The sequence below is a fragment of the Ammospiza nelsoni genome, chromosome 3, assembly GCF_027579445.1.
Source record: "Ammospiza nelsoni isolate bAmmNel1 chromosome 3, bAmmNel1.pri, whole genome shotgun sequence".
Lineage (NCBI taxonomy): Eukaryota > Metazoa > Chordata > Aves > Passeriformes > Passerellidae > Ammospiza > Ammospiza nelsoni.
In genome coordinates, this window is record NC_080635.1 from 60569864 (window position 1) to 60587001 (window position 17138).

General features: G+C 42.6%; 1 protein-coding gene across 1 annotated transcript in view; it reads right to left on the bottom strand.

The window, feature by feature from the left end:
- The window catches only part of TMEM200A (transmembrane protein 200A), a 52642-nt gene extending 36882 nt beyond the window's left edge, over positions 1 to 15760 (bottom strand). Inside the window, exon 1 of the mRNA XM_059469544.1 lies at positions 15545 to 15760. The gene's annotated coding sequence lies outside the window, so the exon portion shown is untranslated. The remainder of the gene's footprint in view (positions 1 to 15544) is intronic.
- Between the last annotated feature and the right edge of the window lie 1378 nt (positions 15761 to 17138).

Below are 17138 nucleotides of genomic sequence, written 5' to 3' on the forward strand. Positions count from 1 at the left end.
AACTCCATCATCCATCTATCTATCTATCTATCTATCTATCTATCTATCTATCTATCTATGCCTGTCCAACTACCTGGCCCCAAAGCATTCAGACTCATTCTTACATGCATATAAACCAAAATCACATATTCTTAAACCACAGAACTATGGAATAATGTAGGCTGAAAAAACCTCCACCACTAGCTCCAAAGTTAGATCACATATGCAATTCACATTGATTTTCCTATAAACTGCAAAGGAAGACAAAAGAAAGACTGCTATTTCAACTGAGAAGAGTTCTGAAAAGGCTGAAATTATTTGGCCATGTATGTCATGTAAGACACACAATTCAAGTCAAATGATGAAGAATATTACCAAACTGCTTGTATGCCACATTGTACAATAAACCTTGCTCCTTACAACTCATGGTATGACAGCTGCCCCTGTACTTACAAGGTTTGTGTCAATTATCCCATCCTGTATGGAAATATCTGAATCATACATCCAGTAGACATCATGTCCCATGCCATATTAGCTCAGGCATCACCAAAGGTACTGAATTTTGTTTGACAAGCTTACCAACACTAATCCTACTTCTGCCAAACACAAAAAATGCATTAGAGGCATGAAGTGTCTGCAGAAATTTGCTTCTACTTAGACATTTGTTTTCATTCATTATGTTGAGCGTGTGCAAAATAAACTTTATAGGAAGTGCATGCTGGAGAACTGCAGTATCTCCAACATGTGTTTATCCATACAGTTGGAGAGAGCTGCCTAGAGTAAACAGCTGAGCCATAATGTTTGTCTATATAACAAGCTTACATTAAACAGTTCATAATAATATGTTTGATGGAATTTAAATCCCTCTAGAGAAAAGCACTGTTTAGCCATAAACTTATGACTGATTGTTCAGCCAAAAAAAATGTATATGCATGGATATTTTAGGCCAGAAAAGATCATTTTCTTCTGCATACATAAGCAAGGATATTCAGTTCTGATTTCTGTATCAAGTCTGTAACTCCTCCACGATTTACTTATTTCAGAAAGATAGTCTTGATTTTAATAGACACAACTTGGCTCTTAGAAGATACTTAAATTCATTCTTTTCACTGTTAGAAATGTTTCCAATTTCAATTGTTATTTTATTTGCAGTTTCAATATTTTGATTTCCAATACATTTTGGTGCATGATGTCTTTTTGGATTAATGACTCTGCTCAGGTACCAACATTCACAGGGCTCCTTCCACTCACGGTATGTAATACTGATTTGATATTGCATACCACCTGTCATTCAAATGTCTCAAAAAATCCTCATGGGTGTGTAAGAATGGCATACTTCCTACAGAAATATCTCTATTTTGCAGCCAGGCAAACTGAAGGAAAAGACATTAAAGATCATATTCTCCAAAGGGATGAAAATAACATGGGAACAAGGTTCCTGTGCATTTCTGGGAAGGCAGGGTCAGACAAGCTGTCCAATGTCACAGACCAACTCTGGCAAAGCCAGGAACAAACCCCTCATTGACAAGATTTGCCTGTCACAACTGCAATCTGAATACATTATTTGTAGATAAATTTCAGGTGTACAACTCTGTGTGTGGAACAGCTCAGAAATACACTACAGACTATTCTGAATACTGATATTTCAATTACAGCAGCAGTACAAACTGTCCAGCACAGGAATGCGACAGCTTTTACACCACTTTAGCAACTGGCTGCTCTTACCCCTTCCCATACAAGACACTTTAAGCCTAATGAATCACAAACACCAATATTCACAGCAAGCACAAATTTGCCTTGGCAGCTGCTGGAACTCTGACCTGTGGCAGAGCAAATGAAGATCTCAGCCTGGCAGTTCAGTCCCCAGTGACTGTGTGTCAATGGAAGCGTGCACACTCAGTCGCTTCTTTTCACATCTGAACCTCGGAGGAAGGGTTTTTTTCTGGATCAATGAATACTGCTGAGTAGATGAAAGAACTTAATAGCTTTTCCCCAAAATGCAGCCAATAGCTATCAGAGTGTATTCTGAGAGGAGCTTTATTAGGCATAGACCTCTTACTCCCACAACCTTATGTCATACAAAGCAGCAAGTGAGATCACAGAAAATTAGCATTTCCAACCCCAGGAAATGGGGTTGCAGAATCCTAAGGAAGAAAGCAAGTTCTCAACCCATCTATATAACCCTTCCTATAATGCAAATCTTAACTGCTAAAGCACATAGATATGTAAAGGTTACTGAATTTTACTACTATTTTTGAAATGAGATATATGGGTTTTCATGAGTGGTCTTTTTTTGGGGGGGGGGGAATGAAAATGTGATGTCCTGAAATTTACTGGCCACAGAAAGTATTCCTTTCCTGTGTTAAGGCATTTCTGAAAGTTTTCTAGAAACTGTTTCTTCTGCACTAGAAGAGACATCTTCCCCATTATGTTGCCATTAAGAGTTTGAATATCACTAATAAGAAAACTACACATCTTCTTAATATCTTGATTAACTTAATTAACCTATCATGTGGTTCATAATATTCTATTATAATAAAAGAAATTAGATGAAAAAAAATCTCTCCTTCCATATCTGAACTTCCAAAGTTCATTCTACTTCAGGCATGTTACTCATATCATTTAGAAATTTCAAACAGAGACATTTTAAAATCCAGCTGATAAAAGCATTTGTTCAGGAACATTAAGACAATAACAACACCAAAATATCACCTTAACATGGCTTAGATAAACAAGAGTGTCATCTTTGCAGAAAGCACATTCTGGAAGGCTTTAGGGGTTTCCCAGGATGGCAGCTTATTAGCAAAAATTGATTGTCATGGCTTTGAACTAAAACACTTCTAGCTGCTGAGAGCTGTTTTGGCTCGCTCGTGTAATAAAGGCATAATTCACAGAAAATATTTTTGACATTTTTGGGCCATGTAGGAACCAGCACTAGACTCAAGACTACCTAACATAGTGAATGACATCCTAACCTTTTTGAAATACATAAGAAATCTGCCTATGACTTCACATAGCCAGGATCTCAAGACACTACCAGAGCAACAGTAACCAAACAAGAATAATTCAATCTTTTTACAGTGTTCCTGAGCTCACAGCAGGAAAAGACCATTTTTGACTGTCAATATCCAATACTCAATCACTAATATCTAACTCTCCACCAGTTTTATGATATATATTAAAACTTTCATTAAAATTGAGGATTTATGCTGATGCAAAATATAACAATAGCAGGGAATCCAGATTCTTGCATCTTTGCTGACCTGTTTAATTTATACAACTCTAAAAATTAGCTTTGAAGGAGTAATTCAGTAGTTCAGTATGCAGCTCCTACATATATGCACCTTAGATATAAGCAAAGCTGAATTACCATTTGATTCCTGAAGCATTTGCTGCTCGGAAGTAGGAAAAAGCAAAAGAGGAGATGTGAAGCAAATTAGAATAGGATGGATCTCTTACACTACAAAGAGAGGAGAAAGCTTTGCATGGACACAAAAAAAAATCTGAAGGATTTAAAGTACTGTTTCACACACCTTACACCTAACACCATGTCCACAAGATTGTTACATGTTTTACCACACTCCAGTTATCTTGTTTACATCAATACAATAAAGGAGTGGCTTGTGTTCACATCATAAAGTAGGGCTACAGCATTAAGGAGCTTCTTCAATTATTCTTTGAAGCAAGCAAAAAAAAGTAGGGCCTATAGGGCTCCATATGAAGCAAATCCACTACCTGTTTTTATTTTTTTTAATGAAGAGAGAAGCAATACTTGCAGAAATTCCCCAGTCTTCTCCCAAGATACAGATATAGATAGATATGTAGATATAGATAGATATATATACACACACCCACACACAAACATACATACACACTCATACATAGAAAAGGCAGGTTTGCTTGAGGAAAACAGAAATTACTATCATATCAGCCAGAAGAGCCATATTAGATTCAGACAATCATTCAAATAATGCAATACTATCTTGTCTACACAGCCATGCTTTTTCCATGCTCCTTCTTCAAGAGCTATCCAGACAGAATGTGGAGAGTTACTGCACTATAAATATGCAGTCTGTCTCTGTAAAAACAAACAAAATCCATATCAAGAATGAGCAATAAAAAAGTTTGACAATAAAGTATCCTGAAAACTGAAACACAAGCCAAATACAAAATTATTAACAGAAGCCATTCATCAACTTCAATTTTATCATTCTCCCAAAGCTGTAACATGAAGTTGTATAATCTTTTGGGTTTTGATGGAATCCAGGATCATTTTTCTGTCTGTTTTTCAGATCTCTGCTGCAGCTCATATTTTCTGTTTTTACAGTCTGATCATAATGACTGATAATCCTTCTGAAAAATCTGTTTAAAGCAAGTTATGCTCAGCAACAGTCATCCCCTAGCTTTTGCACACAATGAGCTTGTTAAATCACAGCCACATGGTTTTACATGTGACATACGTGAAAGTAATTTTAAACACTTTTTTAGCCATTTCTATTGTTTTGACCTCCATTTTTAAGGAAAACCTCACAGTATCTAAAACAGTAAGAAATGTGTACAGTAAGATCAGCAGACATTTTCTGTCTCATCCTCTCATTGATGGTGCTGTCTGAGAAGGTGATTTCCTATCAAGATGAAATTTTAGGCACAGGAATTGTAGAAACCTGCCCAGTACCTCCACGTGATTACGTGCTCAAAATCTCAGCTTTTGAAAAAGCAAAGTGCCTCAAGATCTAGATAAAAAATCTTGAAAACCTCATGCTTGTCTTAGCAACCTCTGATCCTGCAGACCCTCTGTCTACCTTCCATATTGTGAATCAGCGTATGTACGCTGGAGCATGGCTGGAACACCATCCCAGGATGCACTACCCACAGCACATCAGCCACAGTACATTACAGTCTAAAAGGCAGAAACAAGGTGAAAAGGAAGATAAGAAGCAGTACAAACATGCATATGACCATATATGACCATGCTAAGGACAATCTTTCAGAGCAATGCAGTTGTTGAAAAGAAGTTTTAAGTTGAGTGTTTGCAAAGAGTTCTAAAGCTACAAACCTCTGGAGAACGGCAGGCATAACAGATCAGACCCCTTTCTAAGGCCCTTCTGCTCTGACAAAGCCTCTGCTGACACTGCTGAAGACCTAAGCATTATTCCTACCATGTTTTTTCTCTTCTAAATTGCCAGTCTTGGTAAATGCAAACACCTGGCCTCATAATTCCTTGTGGATTTACTGAAAGACATGAAGGAAAGCAGTGTTATGATATTAATGCCACACATACTTCTAGCCACACTACATAAGACCCACCTCTTCCAGTCACTCAAATAAGAGCCTCCCTACTACCTGACTAAGTATATTATTTGCAAAAATTATAGTCTTGTCGCTACAGAATAATTGATGCTTGTGGTTGTTGCTGTACTACTGACCTATCCATCTATCTATATTCTGCCTTCCTAGTACCATTATATTCACAGTCCTGCAATTGTAAAGGAGTAAAATTCACCTACAGTTGTTTACCTACAATTTTTTACCAAAGTATAATAAACTGTGCCAGTTTATTTGAGTTTTCTGCTACAGCACACAGCACACTGAATGCCTGTAAGTGAATCAAATGTAGGTGATTAAGCACAACAATGAGACTACTAATACACAGCAATCAAAGAACCCACATAATGAACATTACTCAGACATCCAAGCTTTAGGTCTAACCTTAGAAACCACAAGCCTCTGAGCTCTAGAAGACTTTCAGCCATATGCTTTTGGAAATATGGGTATTCCCAAGCACAGCCTTATTGTTGGAAGTGCAACATTCTCAACTAATTTCAGAGCACATGAGTCATCAGGAAAGTCTTCCAATCCAAATTTCCATAACATCAGCACCCTCTCCAGGGGCCTTCTGAATTTCAGACTGGTTTAACCAGACTCTCTCACTTTCCCCATCTGAATTCATAGTCTGCTGTAGCAGAACTTTTGTATTTTCCTTCTTCTTTTTCCTCCTCATTTCCCCAGTAAATGCTTCTTCAACTGTGAGAATAACTACATTAGGAAAAAAGCTCAAAATTGAATTCTGAAGCTCATCTCTTCAGTCACAAGATTTAACAAAGCCATATTTAACCTGAGGGTGACACTGATCTTGGCTTTTCAAGGAGTTTTAAGCAATGTGTTAGACCATTTCCCAAGCACCCAATATTCTCAGCTGAAAATTACCTCCTAAGCACAAACCTGAAAACTAAGATGACAAATCCTATTCACAATAACACTTTGGCTAGTAACAATTAGAATATTTTATAAAACAGATAAAGAGTTTTCCCGAGTCCAGATCTAAACTCTGGAAGGAAGGACTGCAGAGACTAAAGCTCACAGATTACTTTCAGCTCCATGTTCTTCCTTTGGAGTTTGCCTTGCTTAAAATGAGGTAAATACTTGGTAACATGCACACTGATAAAAATGGTTGTAAAAGCAAAGATTAGGTACTCCCAAAATTCTTTGGAGAAAGTAGGAAAAGCTACGATGGTCACATGTCATGAAGTCATAGAATCATTTAGACTGGAGAAGACTGCAGAGATTGTGAGTCCAGCCATTACCTTAGCGCTGATTTCCAAGTCCACCACTAGACCATGTTTCTACATGACACATTAACATGCTTTTTAAGTACCTCCAGGAATGGTGACTCAACCACTTCCCCTGGCAGCCTGTTCCAAGGCATGACAACTCTTTCAGTGGAGAATTTTTTACTAAGCTATAATCACACAGCATGCTATAAAAGCTGCACAACAAAACATTACCAGAAAGCTATTCTACTTCATCTGGGCCCAGCCTCTCATAGACGAAATCTGATTCTCTGATAATAGTACATTTTTTATAGAAATTATGTAATATATGTAATGCCATCTAGTCATAATCTCCGAATTTCACAGGTTAAAACCAACCAACCAACCAACCAACCAACCAACCAACCAACCAACCAACCATCTACCTGAATTTAAAAGTTCACAAGATTAAGAACTTAAATAAAAAAGAACTATGGTCTCAGCGATAACCTCTTTTCATTACCATTTCAACTGTACAGCCAGTATAACAATAAAAAAATTACAAACTGGCACTCTGCAAATCACAGCACTGCTTGTCCTTGATCAGTAAACGCTTCTGCGTGTAATTTAATTGGTATGCATACTGGTAGCAGGCTTGGATTGGACCCGTGTCTTTCTAATATAATATAGTCTATTGAACTATGTTCCAGCAATGTATGCAGATATTCCACCGTGGGCACCAGTTAATGAGGCCACGTCCTAGGAGAACAATATTGAATTAGCAAAAGAATGGCAATAAATTCAGAATAGGCGTCTGCAAAGTAATTTGAGAAGAAATGTCTTCCTGGCAAAGAGCAAAGCAAATACTTTGTAGGGGTCATAGGAAGGGTTTGGGGAAAGCACTTTGGCACTGAATTAATGCAAAGTGATTCTACTGCTCTAAAGTCTATAAACTGTATTAATAGGCAAGACAGGACTTTCCAAGAAGAGTATGTTAGGCCTCTGGATGTTTATTATTAATATCTGCTAGCCAGTTTTGTACAGACTATTATTACCAGGTAAATAAATGTGACATTAAGAAACTGTCAGCAAGATGTTTATTTTCTAAGTTTTGTGCTTGTTTGGCAATCTCTTGTAATCCATTTGGGAATATGGTCACAGTATCATCAAGTTGGAAGTGACCACAGTAGGTCATCTGGTACAACCTCCTTTCTCAAGCAGGAGAACATGGCATAGGATCGTGTCCAGACAGTTCTGCAGTATCTCTAGTGAGGGAGACTCCACACCCTCTCCAGGCAATCCACCCCAGCACACAGTAAAGCAATTCTTTCTCGTATTCAGCTGGAATTTCCTGTGCATCAGTTTCTGTCCACTGCCTCTCATCCTAGCGGTTTGCAGCACCAAGCAGAGCCTGGTTCCATCCTCTTGCCACCACCCTTCAGATATTCATACACATTGATGAGGACCCCTCCCAGTCACCTCTTCTCAAGGCTGAACAGGACCAGCAACCTCAGCCTTTTTTCAAAAGAGAGATGCTCCATCCCCCAGCCATCCTCACAGCTGGACATGCTCCAGGGGCTCCATGTCTCTCCGGTACTGAGGAGCCCAGAACTCCCCACTAGGAAAGCGGGGAGTTGAGCAGCTGCTAGCATCCTCATTGTAACCTGAGTAGGCAGCCAGCCACTAGAACACCTATTCATCATCACTGGCCAACTAGCCTCATTCACGTACTTCACGATCATCCTAGTTTCATTCCCCCTTGTGGCCGCCCTTGTCCTGCTGGCAGTGCTCTTCCTAATGCACCCCAGGATTCTGTTAGCCTTCTTTGCCACAAGGTGGCCACCCTCTTGGTGTCCCAGTATGTTGTTCCACTACGTCCACAAATTCTGCGTATCCAAGCAGTGTTCCAAATTCCATCCTCCATATTACTGAAGTTACTAGTGTGATAGCAAAGTGACATCAGATTTCTTTTAACATAATTAAAGCAGACAGTGTCTTCCAAATATAGCTTTCAGCACACTACTTCTATTTAAAATCTGTGTGCATTAGGATCATTGTAGTAAGATAGTTCCGGCTGAGATGGAAAAACATTCTGTCAAGTAGTGGATCTCATGCTCAGTACTGGCTGGTGTCCCTAGGCATGGGCTCAGGGACTTACCCTGTCTCTTTCACACTACCACAAGGATGCCAGGGACGTTTGTGGTCAAGGTCAGCTAGCACACTCTCAGGAACTGGTTCAGGCCAGAAGCTCTTTCTAAACAGTTAATTTGGATATGACCATCTGAAAGACAGTTTAACACCCACACTGAGCCAGACCACTGTAGCTGACCTCAAAACATGTCTTGGTCTAATCAGTTTCTTGACACAGATACAGCCAAAACATATCAAAAAGAAAAATCTGTGCAAGTAGGGTAGCTAAGTATTCACAATAAATACCAGTTAATTATCCAGCATTTGAAGGATGTTCTCATTGTGCTTATTGTGGTCACTGGTCTTCTGAGAGATAATGACAAATTACCTAGATCAACATGGTGATAACTTTGGAGTTTAGAGTATCAGTCTGCTTGGAAATGGAAACAACAGTTCACCTAACTTCCAAGCACTTTAAAATGCAGTTTCTATCTTTGTAAGCAAACTATCCTTCTTAGCTCCCTTTCCCTTCCTATGTCTGAACTGATGTACTTACAGTGTATCTTCTGGAAGAAGTGTCTAACATCATTTCTGCAGAACAGTTTACCTACTACCCAGCAAAGACAGTTCATTTAAAATGCATCTCAGTGAGACAAGAATTAATTTCTCCATTTTCCAGTCTGATTTTCCATGAGATGCTTCAAAAGAGAAATACCACCACATTTTTTATTCTTACTTTTATTCTAATCTCCATTATTTGAGTTTCTTTCCATTTATAACACTGGATGTGGCATAATTTCTCTTTAGAAATTTACTGTATCTCATCTTTTGTCTTCCTTCATATTTTTCCTATCTTCAATATTTCCATTTTGTGTTTTGCTCTTTGCTCCCGCTTCCATTCTCCTGCTCCTGCTTTCTTCCTTGGGTTAGCTTTGGGTTTTTTTAGTCTGTTTTCTGTCATGTAACTTCTTCCTACAAAAAGAAGTCGCACCTCAGGTGAAACAGGCCAACTGTTAAATACACGCAGACCTCTGCCAAATCTCAAGCTGTATCAGGTTTATTCTGTTGATCCCACCACGACATCCATGTCAAGAAAGCACACTTGCAGAGTGTGTCCCTTTTTCTAATCAAAGGGCTGCCTCACACCTTAGGCACCAAGTCTGTCTGGCACAAGATCATGCAAAAGACAGCAACTAGAGCAGCTGTTATGTACACCCTGTGTGATCCAAGGAACAGCCCTTGGGAAGGCTTGTTTGCTGCAGTGAAATGCTGTCCCAACACACAAGGCTGCTTCCATCCCTCCTTATGAAGGAATAAAGTTGCACATCTCACACGTACGTCACATAAAATGTGATATGCCTTTGTTACTTTGAATTACCCAAAGGAAAGAAAACGTCAGGATTTTGAGCAACAATTTTACACCAGATGGATGGACATACAATAGCACTTTTTCCTCATTTAATACATAACAAAATGGAAGTGATAAGATTGACTAGATAGAAACACATTCTTCAACAATGTGCAACTGATTACAGATAAGCAGAGCGATTTATTCAGACACATTCAGATGGAGAATGTGAAAAAACTCTATTACTGTGACCACTATGACACCAAATTCAACAATCTAAGTGACATTTATAACAGGTTTCTAATTAATGTGCTTTTATGGTAGTTTAAATCGACAGAAAATTACTTTTGGAATTTTCCCTTTATTAGAAAAAAGAAGTATGACTACTATTGAAAAGCTCTAAAAAACTTGGTTTGATATCACATTCACTCTCTGAGCTAATGCTACAGATTTATACGTATCAAAGCCCAAACCTCTACTACTTAAGGAATTTAGTGAAACTAACCAATTGTCAGAAATGGTAGGCTATTAGCATCCAACTGTGTAAGGTTTTCTGTGTTGCTGTTCTGGTGGCCTGGAAAGGCCCAGGGATGGCCTTGGAGAGCCGACGCTTCAAAGGACAAGGAGAGACTTCTGATCTTGTCTCGGTCTTGGTGTTTATTAATTGTTTATCTAAAAGATTTTCTTTCAGCCCGACAGAGGTCTGCACAGCAAGTCAGCCATGGGCACACTGCGAGCCCCCAGGGCGGTCACTTATCTTTATACCCTAAGTTACGTATACAATATTTATTATTTCTCCCCAATACCTTCTACCCTTGTTAACCGGTGCACTTTTAGTAATGACCAATCCCAAAGTGCCACCACCACCACAGAAGATGGAGGCCAAGAAGAAGAAGAAGAAGGACAGGACACGCCCCAATTCCTCCATCTTACTTCTTTAGACCCCCCTGTACCAAAATCCTAAACCCTGTGTTTTACACTTTAACTAACTTATCCCTTCACCATTCACCCAGTGGGATCCTCCCAGTCCTCATACAGGTCTCATCTCCTGTGTAGGATCAAAATCCTGCCACCAGACACTTCTGGCAACATTCCAGGATTCCCAAGCCCCCCAAGGGTGGTCTCGGCCTCTCTGCACCTCCATCCTGAGGTGCTGAGATCCCACACAACTGTACCAATGCTTTGTCAAAAATGTCCTTCCCATTTCACAGTCAGCATGAATGTAGTTTCAAGTGACTCAAATTTCATCACTTTTCATCAATGCGTTTTAAAACCACAACACTGGGATGCTCAGCCCAACTGTATCTGTGAAACACCAACTAGAAAAAACAAATTCATATAAAAAGGGAGTCGCCCTCTTTGCTTCTTTGTCTTTAGTTCCTATGAAAAGTCACCTATGCTGTATTTTACATCTCTTGAGATTATTATTGAGTGCATCTAAAGCATTCTCCATTAAAGTGACAAAATCTTGTTTTTCCTGATTCAGTAAGAGCTTCATCATTCAGCTCAATGAGGAAAAATCAGAAGACAATTTAGAGAAATATCTCCTTCATTTCTACTTATTTCAATTGGAGGAAAATGACCAGACTTCCAACAGAAGGAGCAATTCCAGTAGTATATAGATGATAAGATGTTGATATAGTAAGACAAGATAGTAAACTGAAAACCATTTACATTTCCCATAAGACCTTTCAGAATCTTTATACACAAAAAGGTAGTTTATTGCTTTATTTTCCACAAGTCTGTTTTTCCTGAAAATCTCTGCTGTATCATTACATCTCTTTGCAATGCTCCTCAGATGCCTAGTTTTGGTTAGGTGGCTTTGCACCTCGCTGTCACACTTTTTTAGGTACTAAAACATGCAGAAAAAGGAATAATAACTTTCCCCAACTAGAAACACTGATGGATATAGGAAATGACTGAGGATAAACATCCTTCCTTCTCAGGTCTTCAGGACATAGAATAATTTTAAAACCACCACAAGAATGTTCTGCTCCTGCTGCAGATAAAAGGCTTCAAGTAGCTCTGTACTACAGGTTATCCATCCCATTTGGCTAGCTGTGCAAAAAAAGGAAAAACTTGATTTTTAAAAGGCATCTATGAATCATGTAGTTTAAAATCCCTGATCATGTAGGAAAGTTCAGTAAAGAAAATGTCATTTCATTTACACTAAGAGATCAATATAATATCAGTATTTCAGTACTAAGTTCTGTCATCAGGTCACTTGGGCTCCCTCTGGCAAGATTCACCTATTTGAAGAGCAGTTACATATATATATATGCACCTCGTACTGAATTGTCTGATGTGGAAATAGGTAATGATGGAATAGAGTAACATCTTGCTTTAGAGCTAGACTGAAGCCTCAGCATGAAAATTTAGAACAGTGCTTATTCTCACACCCCACAAACAGTGGACACTGAGGAGCTAATAAAACTAGTGGGCAGAGCAACAGCAGTTTAAAACATCTGCTCAGTAGTTTAATTCAATTATGTTGTCAGCATTTCACCCTTCCATGCAGTCAACAGTCCACTTAACCCACACAGTCCCTGAGTAAGTAGGTTCTTATGCTTCACGCACTAAAGAAGAAAACCAGAAACTTTTCCTTACAGTGTTTTTGTTGTACAACTAATGTGCTAACTAAAACTACAGCACAAACTCAAGCACTACCTGCAATTTCCATTTGCTTCTAGTAGGTTTGGAGAGTATATGCAACTCCTCTAAAAAGATTTTTTACTCCTCAACTATTTATTAGCACCTTTGAGTTACTCAGACAGAGAGAAGCACAGGAAGCAATATTCTACTGATAAATGGACACCTGAGAATGGACCTCCCTAAATCCTGACAGCAAGGGATTTCTTCCCGTATCCATCATAAGGCAGCATCAGAATTTTTCCACAAGATTTCTGAGAATAGATTGTTCTTCTTAAAGGCTTTTACCATGGACCTGCAATACAAATAATAGCATTCTACAGGGTTGTCAGCTGCCTTTCAAGAGGTGCTCTTTTTAGACTTTGTTTACCAGCCTCATACAGAGGTCTGAAACACCTTAAGATGTCTAAACTGGCATAAGACACCTATGTCTTTATGCTTCACATCTTCCTACATAACTCTCCAACTCTAATTTGCAACTAGAAAATTATTTGCAGCTGCCTCTTTGTTCCAGTATCATGAGATCAAACATGGAGATTACAAGTAAGTGATCTGTTCTAAAGAGCAGTGGCACCAAATCAAACTGAGGCATCATCACTAGCTAGGACACAAAGTTCCCCTTCTACTACAATCTCTATCACTATTACAGACAAGACTGAGGATTCTATCGTTAATTTTTTAAAAATGGGTAACTATTCATGACAACAAGCTTAATACATTTTATATCATAACTTTGTCTGGTTTCAGTAATTTTAGTGGGAGTTTTCACTGATTTTTCAGCATTTCAGACTTCTGGTTCCTAAAATCTACTGAACAAAACACAAGAAGTAGCAGTCTCCTCCTGCTGTTGCATTGATGTACTTCACTCCTTAACCAATTTTCACTTTGTATTTTCCCCTTTCGCCCCTGAGAGATGATAGCCAACAGAGAATAAACAACCCATGAGATGTGGCTGAGGTGAGCACCTGCACACAGCACAGGTATTTTGTGTTGTAGATCCAGCATTCAGGGAAGTAGAGGCAGAACACACAGAGAGGGCTTGGTCCAGGGAAGGTCCAGCAGTGCAGTTAGGACAATGAAGAGTTTCACTGAAGTTACCAGGACCTGCTGCCACATGCAACAAATTCAGACCTTGGGGTGATCATTAGGGACGAAGCTGGAACTGCATACCCGCTTGAGAGTGAGCAAACTTTTCAGTGCTTTGTCAGACCAGGGCTTGCTTAGTCCATACTTCACAGGATTAGATTCCAACAGCCCACTTTTTATAATCTGATTACAAAGCTTCAATAAAAATGAATTCCAGTGAGGTTATATTGAGCAAAACCTTTTTGTACATCAAACAATTCTACTGTGCTGAACGACTCCATCAGTAGTCAAATTTTCATCTGGATCATTGTTGCTATCCAACCAAGGAGCAACAAATAAAATGTTTCTATGCCAACAAAATATAAATTATATATGATTTTACTTCCCAAATTACTAGTTAAGTACCTCATATCTTTATCCATGAGTTTTTCTGTTTTCAGGACAAAACACCTAATTGCAACTCATGTTTTGAATAACCAAAAATTATCTTACAATTGTCTTCTAACAAGTATTTATCTAGAAGTACATTTCCTGGCAACAAAAGTACACTAAACCATTCCAAACCTGAATGACCCTTTAGCTTCATCATTACGGAACTTCAGTTACATACAATGGAAATAACATTTTTCCAGTTTAAATGTTGGGGGGTTTTTTCACACTTTCTACAAGGCAGCACCAAAACTACTAAAAGAAAGGGAGGGGAAGAAAAAATCATTGCTTCTTCCTATCTGGACACTGGGTCTCCATCACACGGATTGTATGCACCACCTACTTAGAGAAAAATAACAGAATAGTTGCTAGTGTATTCATCTAGCATCAAGAAAAGCCAGAGAAACCTTTGCTGACAGAATTTTATTGAGCAATATAGTCCTCATGTCCTAAGAGCATTATGAAGTGCGAGTCCACTACATCCCTACAGGTTATTTTATAGTTCACGTTACACAGAATGCAACACTAAAGGAATACTTTTGTCTGGGTACTTTCGCCTTTGAACAATAAAACCCGTATTATTTTTCACAACTACTGCGTACAAAAGACTATTATTAAGCGTCAAGTAGATACAGCTACTGCAATTCCAGATCGGCGCAACAGCTGCTCATGTATTGAATTCAAGCGCAAACACTAACTAATGTTTATATTAGTAGGATATCAGGAGTATCTGCCATGTACCCGAGCTGTTCGCAGCACTTTTGTTTCAAAGTCTACCTCACCAGTAAGATTATGTCTACCCGGTGCGCGATTTATTTAGCACTGAGTTACATTCGCACGCAAGGGAATAAGGCAACCCCCTTGTCATCCCCATCTGTCTCATCCATTCAGATAACCAGCACACCACCATTTTCCCCACAAACAAAGGTTAAGGAAAGCCCAGCTCCCGTGAAAATAAAGGCAGTGGGGCAACTCGCCGGGTGGGGAGGGGCACGGGGGGCTCAGCCCGGGGGCAGCCCCCGGCGGGGCAGCGCCGAGCCGGGATCCCGACCGGCGGGGCAGGCGACGGCAGCACTAAAGTATTTCGGACCCAGCTCAGACAAAAGAGGGTGTGTAGCAGCTGCGCGGAGCGCGGCGGCCGCCGGCACGCCAGCCCGCTCCGTTCGGGAGGCAGAAAGTCCATTTCTGGCAGGGAAAAACCCACCGAACCACCCACCGGCACCGCTCCCTCTGCCCCTCACCGCCGAGGGCAGGGGCGCGTCCCCCCGCACCGCCGGCAGGAAGGCGCAGAGCGCAGCCCCTGCACTCCCGAGGAGAGGTGGCGGCTGCGGGCGGGCTGAAGTTCGGAGACAGACCCCGACCAGACTCACACCCCCCTCGCCTCGCCGCTTACCTGTGGGGAGGTGCGAGGTGCCCGCAGCCCTCCCGGCGCAGCGAGCAGCGGAGCTGCGCCGAGCCCGTCAGACACGGGGCTTCTCCGGTGAGGCGGCGGCTGGCTCAGGGAGTGACAGGGCGGCGGCTCCCCTCGCCCTTCCCCGGCACCGTGCTCGGCGAGAGGCGGGCGGGGGCAGGCATGGCAGCAGGCAGGAGCGGGGCCGGGGCGGTCACTGCCGGCCGGAGGAGGACGCCCGCCGCCCGGGGGCTGGGCACCCCCCCGCCGCCAGCGCAGGGCCAGCCGGAGGCGGCCTCCCCCTGCTCGCCCCGCGGCGACGGGCGGGTGCCATAGCAGCGCTCCGCGGGAGCCGCCGCGGGGGAACGGCCGCCAAGCAGCCGCCCAGGGGGGCGTGGGCGGGTGGCGGCTCCGCGGAGCAAAACTTTCCCGGCTCCTCTGCAGGGTGCCCGGGCGGTGCTCGCCCCCGGCGGCGCTGCGGGGGAGGTGGAAGGGGACGGACCCCGCTCTCAGCCGCCCCGCTCAGCGCCGCCCGGGCTCGGCCCTCGCCTGCCGCCCGCAGCAAAGTTTCACTCTGGCCCCATCTCTATGGAAACGGCCCCCTGGTTTCTCTCCGCTCCCCACGGGACGAGGCGGAGGCGGGCAGCCCGCTCGCCGGTCGCGGCGATGGGAGGCAGCCGGGACCAGCCCCGCGGGCGCTAGGCAAGTCTGGCCGCAAGCAGCGCCGGGACAGGACGGCAGCCGCGGAAAGGAGCGGACTGAGCCGCTGGACCGGTACGCGGCTCCTTCTCTCCCGCCCGTCCCCGGGGAAGTTTGCCGGCTCCCCGAGGGAGAGCGCAGGCAGCCGCGCCCCGCTCCTGCCGGGACCAGCCGGCCGGAGCGCCTCCTCTGCGGGACCTCCCGCGCTGCTCTGCCCGCAGCCCCGCCGGAGCGGCGAATTTGTATCGCGCCCGGTTCCGCCCCGCCGGGCTCCGGGGCCGCGGCCGTGAGGGAGGAGGGAGGAGTCACCGGGGGCGGCGGCGCGGGAGGAGAGCGCGAGGGTGCCGGTCACGGCGTCGTCTGGGGCGGGAATCGGCCTTTCCCGGCGGGGTCCGTCTGTCCTGAGGGTGCAGAGCGCAGCGGGGACCCTCCGAGTGTGGGGCCGGGTGCTCGCCTTCCCTGACCCCGTGTGAGAGCCGGACGGAAACCGTGGGAGCGCAGAGTGATTCACCGCAATGTGGGGGCTCTTTACCTCGGGTGCAATTACATTTTGTGATTCAGCTTTTCATTTTTATGCTTATTTTGGGGAGTTTCTTTTGGTGCCGACCGCCCACCCCTCGTGTACAGCCAGGGACTGCAAAGGTGATCTACCTGGTGCTCGCACCTTCCAGTCGGGTGAGGTAATCCAGCAGAAGCGCTTGGGAGCAGAAAGGACTCCAGACTGCATGGGAGCTCCACATTTATAAGTCAAACATGTCTTTTGGGGGGGAAAGTAAAAACAACTCTGCACTTGGTTTGCATTGATAGCAGGTTTTATTTCATTTTGTAAAGTTGATTGGACTTAAGTGTTGCTGTTTCCTTTTATTCAATTTACCAGAATTCTACCTAATGCATCTCC